General features: G+C 37.2%; 1 protein-coding gene and 1 non-coding gene across 17 annotated transcripts in view; both read left to right on the top strand.

Moving 5' to 3' along the window:
- Tbc1d5 (TBC1 domain family member 5) overlaps positions 1 to 7,420 on the top strand; it is a 552,135-nt gene that overhangs the window by 523 nt on the left and 544,192 nt on the right. The gene's annotated exons all lie outside the window — the stretch shown is intronic.
- Positions 6,994 to 7,119, top strand: LOC117283633. Its single transcript, XR_004514675.1, has one exon. It is a non-coding gene; the product is annotated as a U6atac minor spliceosomal RNA (small nuclear RNA).

A 7,420-nucleotide genomic window follows, 5' to 3' on the forward strand; every position in this document is an offset into this window, starting at 1 on the left:
GGCGCCGCCCCAGCTCCGGGCTAGGCCAGGAGGCCAGCTGTGGCCCGAGGGCCGGCCTGGGCGGCTGAGCCAGCGCTCCACTTTCTACTTGGTCAAGTTCCTCGTTCATTTCAGCCCGGGGCATCGCGCTTCCTTCACAGGCCGGAAGCGAATCCTGCAGCCTTTTAAAAGGCAGCCTCTAGAAGACAGCACCTTTTCTATGGCTTCTCCTTCATTTGTAGGACGACTTATGTCTGTTCATCTGAAAGAACTACAAGTTTGAGGCCTACAGATAAGAGAAAAACTTTGCAGCTAGTGAAAGTTTTTAATGTATATGTTTTTCCCCCTCAGCTACTTTTCTGGAAACGCTTAACCTTCCTAAACAACATTCTGGTCTACAAGCGACCTAAAAATTGGTTAACAATAGTAAGTAGTTTTAAGTCCAGGAAAGTAGGCTGTGTTTAAAGTTTATATCCTTTAGGTTATTTTCCTGTAGAATAACTTTTTCAAGTGTTTGACTTGACCATTCTGAATTGGACTAAACCTTGGAATTTTAGCATGTATGTTGCAAACTTTTGGGCCATTTTGCGCTGAAATTTTCTATATCCAGTCATCCCACTGTACTTTAAAATATAGTCCCCACAAGAACATAAAATATTAGCGTTTTGTTGTTGCATAAAAGTAAGCATTAAATGCAGGCATTGCTGAAAACCTTTGAACAGTTTTTGTATCAGTGGCAAGGAAATTCATATATACATTGGTTGTTTCTCTTTGAACTTTTTCAATTCCATGTAATTTTCATATCTTACCTGAGTTCAAATGTGAATGAACATATTTAGTTATTAACTGCAGCAGTGCCAAAGAGCACTGAAACCTTAATGTCCATGAGAATCATTTGGGCTCTTGGTAAAAATGCAGCTTCTAATTTAGTAGTTTGGTGATATACCTTGATGTGCTGCAGGAAAAGAAAACCCTTTCAGTACCGGGGATATAAGTAACTTCTGTGCTAAGAAATAACGTAGTAAACTGTATAAGTGAACATATTCCTGTTAGTGTTCCTTTTAGCTGTAGAGGTGTTTTAGCAAAAGAGTCAGTTGGCAGAGTGAACTGAGAAATCTTTCCTAGGGAAATCCATTATACAGAATGGGCCAAGAGTGTGTGTGTGGTAGTGAAGGGAATAGGAGGAGTGCAAATACCTTGTCTGTAAACTGTGTGTTGTCGGCGTTGTCTGGCCTATAATTTTTCCTACAGAAATAAATACTAGGATATTTCTAGCTGAAAGACGTGCTTTTCTATAAGTAATGGGGTTTTATCAACATTCATACAGGCAAGTAATCCTGTGTATCTGAATATGCTGCTGGATGAGAATTTCTTTTGTTGATAGAAATATTGAGAGTGTTTTCAATGCTACACTTGCAGCCTTAGTTGGCTCTTGAATTCTGAAGCTTTGGAAGCTTTTTTTTTTTTTTTTTTTTTTTGGGGTACCAGGGATTGAACTTGGGTCCTTGCACTTGCAAGGCAGGCCCCCGAACTGCTGAGCTAAATCCCTGACCCCTGGAAGCAAATTTTTAAACAGTTGAGTCACTCTTACTGAGGGCATGCTAACTGGATTCAGATATTTTCTAAGGTAATTTTTATCATGTTAATTAGAGTTTAAAGTGTCATTTATAAACTCATGTACATAAATATGGTTGTACTTTTTTCTTTAATGGTGGGGATTGAACCTATGACCTTGGGTATACTGAATACTTAGGTTTTTAAGAGTTTTATGGAAGTATGATAGCAACTGCTCTCAAACATTTTTATAGTCTTCATTCTAGTCATTACCATTGTTTGTTCATGTTTTAAAATAGTATGTATAACAGCATCTTTTGAAACACTTAGTGCCAGGCACTGTTCTAGGAACTCTGCATCTCAACACATTTAGTTTTCAACCTTTAAGGAAAATGAAGCAGAGTGGGAGAGGCCACCTACTATATCTGGGTTTACACGAATAAGGGAGAGCTGGTATTCTGATTTGTTGACTACAGTTTGTCTGTATGCTACCTTGTTTAAATCAGTAATACCTCTTTAAATCCTTTTTTTCTCTGGTAGTGTTGAAAATTATAAGCTTTACTTTTCATTTTTAAAAAGTAAAAATTTTTCTTTTATATCCTCAATTTTATTCTATTCTAGAATGAAACCTTTAATAGTCTTTTCTGAATAAGATATTGAAATCTTAAAAATTGTATTTTGCTTGGCCACATTTGCTGGATCAATCTGAATTTGTCACTGTTAAATATACTTCATTTTGATTCTCTGAGTTTCTCAGTCTTTCATGTCCTCCTTAGTCCTTCATGTCCTGCAAACTGCTCCTCCAAGCCCTCTCCCCAGACATGGTAGGTTTAGTTTGTACTTGCTATCCTAATATTTAAGTTTAGGGGTTCGCTGAGTTTTTCTATAATTATTACTCTAAATTTGTTAACACTTAGGTTTAGGGGTTGCCTATATTATTGACCTTTTATTTGGTCAGTACGAACAATAAAAACTAAACATTGGTCATTGTCATATTTTAATACTATAAAAGCAAAGACAACCCTATAATAAAGAATTAATTTTTAAGTTGAATAATATATCATCCTTCCTTTAACTCTTTCCATGTAATTTCTTATTTCTATAGAAGTCTGAGAAGTGCTTTTGTATCTGATCTAAGACATTTCTCTGAACATTGGGAAATTACTAGAATGGTAGTATGTATAGTGTGTTTACTAGAACTTGAGAAGTATGAGTGGTGAGTTTGGTAAGCAGTGAGGGAGAAGGGAGAGGGAGGGTCTGTGGACTGCTTGGGTAACAGTAAGTTGCCGTGGAAGTCAGTGTAACATCTCAGGCATAAATGCCTCCTCAAAAACATTATTTAGGAAAATGTCTACCATTCTACAAATGTCATGCAAACATTTAAAAATAGTGCCCATATAATGGTTTATTGACATTGAACATAACATATTTTGAACTGTAAGAAGAGGCTAAGAGGTTATTCTCAGAATTGCCCAAATTCTTGCTTATTCTTTCAGTATTAGAGTGTGTTTTGTTGAAATCTTTGCTGCATACTCACTTGCTGGCTTTCCCATTTCTTACCCTGATGCTCTGCTTTGGAGGACATGGTATGTCTGCCTTTGCTGCATGTGCCAATAAGGGAAGCTTTCTAATTTATATTTGCACTTATAATTTTAGCATTTTGTTTTTTACAAATTCTGTATTACTGTGGTACTTTTGATTGTTAGGATGTACTTCTTTTACTTACTAAAAAAATTACTGTGAAACAGTATGCTCTATTATTCCAGCAGCAGCTTCATATACTTCATGTTTATCGTGTCTTTTAATAAGGAGGCCATATTGAACGACTGACCTGTACCATCTAGGTTCATGTAAATACTCTTTACAATGTTTTTGTTGTTGTTGTTTTTTAGACAAAGTCTTGCTCTGTAGTACAGGCTAGCCTCAAATTTGTGTCCTTCCTCAGATTCCAGGTGTTGGGATTACAGGCATGTGCCACCATGTCCACATTATAATGTTTTTTGCAGGGATTCGATCGTCTAGTGACACATTTCTCAAAATATAAATGTCGTTAAGCTAGCCATGACTGTACCCACACTGTTGGAAACCTCTAAGTTCTCTTTAGGTCTGTCTCATCTTGAGAGATGCTGAAACAAATGCCAGTTTTGTACTGTAAGTATTAGTTTAGAAAGCTGAGTAACAACTATTCATTAGCAGGTGTGTTTTATTTTCTAGAGTTAATAGTTTTTGTCCCTGGGAAAAAAAGGTACAAAATCTTAAGAATAATTAGATGATTGAAAAGTAAACCTTTGTTTTTGTTTTGTTTGTTTTGCTACCAGTGATCAAACTTCGGACCTTGCAGTTGCAAGGTTGGCGGAGGCACCACTGAGCAAAATCCCAGAGCTGTCTTTGATGTGACTACCCTGTATAAAAGGAATAATTCCCACTTTCTGAGATGGAGTTAGGATGCTACATTGTTGGAACACAGAGCCTAAGTCCTAGGTTCAGGATGTAAAGCTGTGCAAACTGATAATAGCTAGTGGAAGTTAGAATAAATCTGGTTTCCTAGGACCTTTGGAAGAATGTGCCAGCAGCTACCTGGTAGAAATCCAAGAGAAGTTACTAATAATACAGCTCTTCCTGTTTTTGGGGGAGATGGCAGATTGATTGCCCTAAATATTAGGTGGATTTTGGGGAATAGAGTTGGAGAGGTAACATTAATGAGATGTGTAGGTGGTACCAATCTTTCTGTCTTTGTCTATTGCATTTATGAAACAAGGCTTCTTTTACTTCCATGAGGTGCAGAGTCTTATAAGAATTTTGATTAGTAGATGTGAGTGGCTTAGGGGGGTGGGATAAATTGCTTCCTTACCCACTTTTCATTTCTCTTAAATAGTGTAGGGGTTAATTTTAGTTGTTTTTCTTTTTTTTTTTTTATCCTGTAGGGTGTGAGTGAATACACATACCTTTTAAGAAAAAAATCCAACATAAATACTGTTTTGATGCTTGCATTTGTTTTACATTTAATATGTTGTCATCACATTTCCACATAACTTAGTGGCTAGATTCATACTACTGCATTGTATGTCTGTCCTTATATAAGTGGTCCTTTATTTTTAGACACCTAGATTGCTTTGAATTTTTCTGACAAATATTGCTACAATGAAAAAAAAATTTTTTTTGCTACTATTCCTTTGTACCTTTGCATTATTTAGGGAAAATTGTTTTGAGTGATATTAGTGGGTCAAAATATATGTATATGCTTGGTACTTGGCTAAATTGCCTACCAGAAAGGTTATACCACTTACTCTTTACAAGATGCCATTTGAAAGGCCTTGTACCCTGCTATTACAGGTATTAATTGTTTTTTCTTTAATAGTTTTATTTAGGTTTAATTGATTTTATATTTCTTTCCCTTCTCTTGCCTCCAGAAGTACCTTGTTTCTTTCTTGTTTGAGAAACTTTGCATCAGGCAGGGAAGGGATATTAATCATCTTCCCTAAGGTGGTTCTTTTCTTGTCACAAAACCACATGTAGCATGCCCTGACCACTAGCAACCAAACTACCTTTCAAAAGGTATGTAAAATGATGACTATATTTGGTTTCCTCATAACATAGAAACATTTAAGAAATGTGAGAAAGATTATAGAGAGTTACACTTGATGAAATTATCAGAAAATGATATAATAGTAACTGAGTTATTTATGGCTTATATTTACATGTGCCCTCAAAGCCTCAAGCACTCGGCTGGAGCTTTTTGGAGCTGGCTGGATATAGGGTGTAAGAAAATGGGATTAAGGGTGTATGGTACCTAATTAGCTCACTGATTGGTTAGCATAGTTCTGGCTGTGGATAATGGGAAGGCCCAACCAGGGTATGGGTGGTACCATCCAAAAGGCTTGTAGTCTGGATGGGAGAAAAAGAGAAGGAAGACTTACTGCTGCCTCTTGCCTGGCCTGCCATGGACTGTTTCTGCTCTGCCATGCCTCTCTGCCTTGGAATCAGCTGACTATGGACTGAAATTTCTACAAACTGTGAGCTGAAACAAACCTTTCCTGCTTTAACTTGTAGGTGTTGGGTATTAGTCACAGCAACAAGAGTAAGACAGTGGTTCAGGATTACAAAGGAAGTGGTGAAGGAACAGTTTTAGAAAAAGCTTATAAACATATTGTTAGTTTACATTTGCTTGTTTTGTGGTACAGGGATTGAACTCTGGACCTTGTGCGTGCAAAGCAGGCGGCAGAACCACTGAGCTAAAACCCCAGCCCTACATTTATTTTTTTTAATCTACCTTGTATTTTTTGTTTGTTTGTTTGTTTGTTTGTTTTGGTACCGGGGATCAAACTTGGGTCCTTGCTCTTGCAAGGCAGGCGGCAGAACCACTGAACTAAATCCCTGGCCCTACCTTGTATTTTTTTGGTATCACGGATGGTACTCATCAAACTCAGGACCTTGCACTTACAAGACAGGCGCCACTGAGCCAAATCCCTGGCCTATTGTCTTAACATTTCTACTCCTAGTCCTTTTAGCCCTGTGTGTGTGCCCACTGGAGTACTCTACTTTTGGGCAGCCGATAGGAAACTTCATATTTGTGTGTAACTGAATTTGCCATCTTTAATAAAATGTATTTCCTCTCTATACAGTTTTTGTTTTTGTTTTGTATTATTGTTTTTAAGCCTCAGAGGTTCATCACCATCTTAATTGTTCAAGCCAGTAACCTAGCAAATGTATTTTTTTCTCCTTTTTCCTGTATACTTATGCTGGATTCTACTTCTTAAGTCCATTATGTCTTCATCCCTACTACTTCTGCTCTAGTTTAGTTTCCTATCATCTCATGTTTATGTCTGTGTATTGACTCGGTCCCCTGTAGTGAGAGGACCGTTTGATTGATTATTATTATTATTCTTACTGATTTATTAATTTGTAGTTCTGGGGAATAAACCTAGGGCCTTTATATTGAATTACATTCCTAACCCATTTTTATTAAGGTTTTTTGTTTGTTTGTTTGTTCGTTTGTTTTTTGGTACTGGAAATTGAACTCAGCTTGTGCTTGCCAGACAGGTGCTGTGCCACTGAGCCACATTCTCAGCCCTTTATTTTTTAGTTTCTAATAGGGTCTTGCTGCATTTTCTTCTTGCTGAGTTGTCCAGGCTGGGCTACTTTCAGTCCTCCTGACACAGCCTCCCACAATGCTGGGATTATAGGTTTGCACCACCAAAGCCAATTTAACCAGATGTTCTTTTAAGCTCTCATTTGATGTTCTTACTCTCTCTAGTTAAAAACCCTTCAGTATGTGCAGTATCTTGTATTTTTTAGTCTTATGTTTCCCTCTTCTGCCTTCCATACATTGTGTAATTTTGTTATAAAATGCTGATTTCCTTGATTATGATATTGAATGTTTTAGCTTGCCTTGGTACTGAAATATTCTTTTTGTCTCACCTTACTGACTTTTGTGAGGTCTCAGTAAAATAACACTGCTCAGGTATGTATGAAAGGAAAGAAAGTTAGCACTCCTCTTGACAAGGATGGAAGAGGCCCTTGGGCCTGACAACACACATATGGTTAAGGCATTTCCACCTACTTCGTGGCATCTAACCACTGTTTTTAGAATTAAAAGAATCATACCACAGTGATATATGTGTACCCATGCTTATAACGGCACAGTTTGTGGTAGCTAAAACTTTGAAATAGCCCAAGTGTCTGTCAACTGGAGACTAGATAAAGATGTAGTTTTTCTATAAAATGGAGTGCTACTCAGCCATAAAAAATGGGAAGCTCTGCAGTCATCTGACTGCAGAACCTGGAAAAGCTGTTGCTGTTATCGATGCATAACATACTATTATTAGTCTTTTTATATAAATATATATACATATATATATGTACACACACACACACACACACACACACA

Source organism: Fukomys damarensis, unplaced genomic scaffold, assembly GCF_012274545.1.
Source record: "Fukomys damarensis isolate Sample0158 unplaced genomic scaffold, DMR_v1.0_HiC HiC_scaffold_28, whole genome shotgun sequence".
Classification (NCBI taxonomy): Eukaryota; Metazoa; Chordata; class Mammalia; order Rodentia; family Bathyergidae; genus Fukomys; species Fukomys damarensis.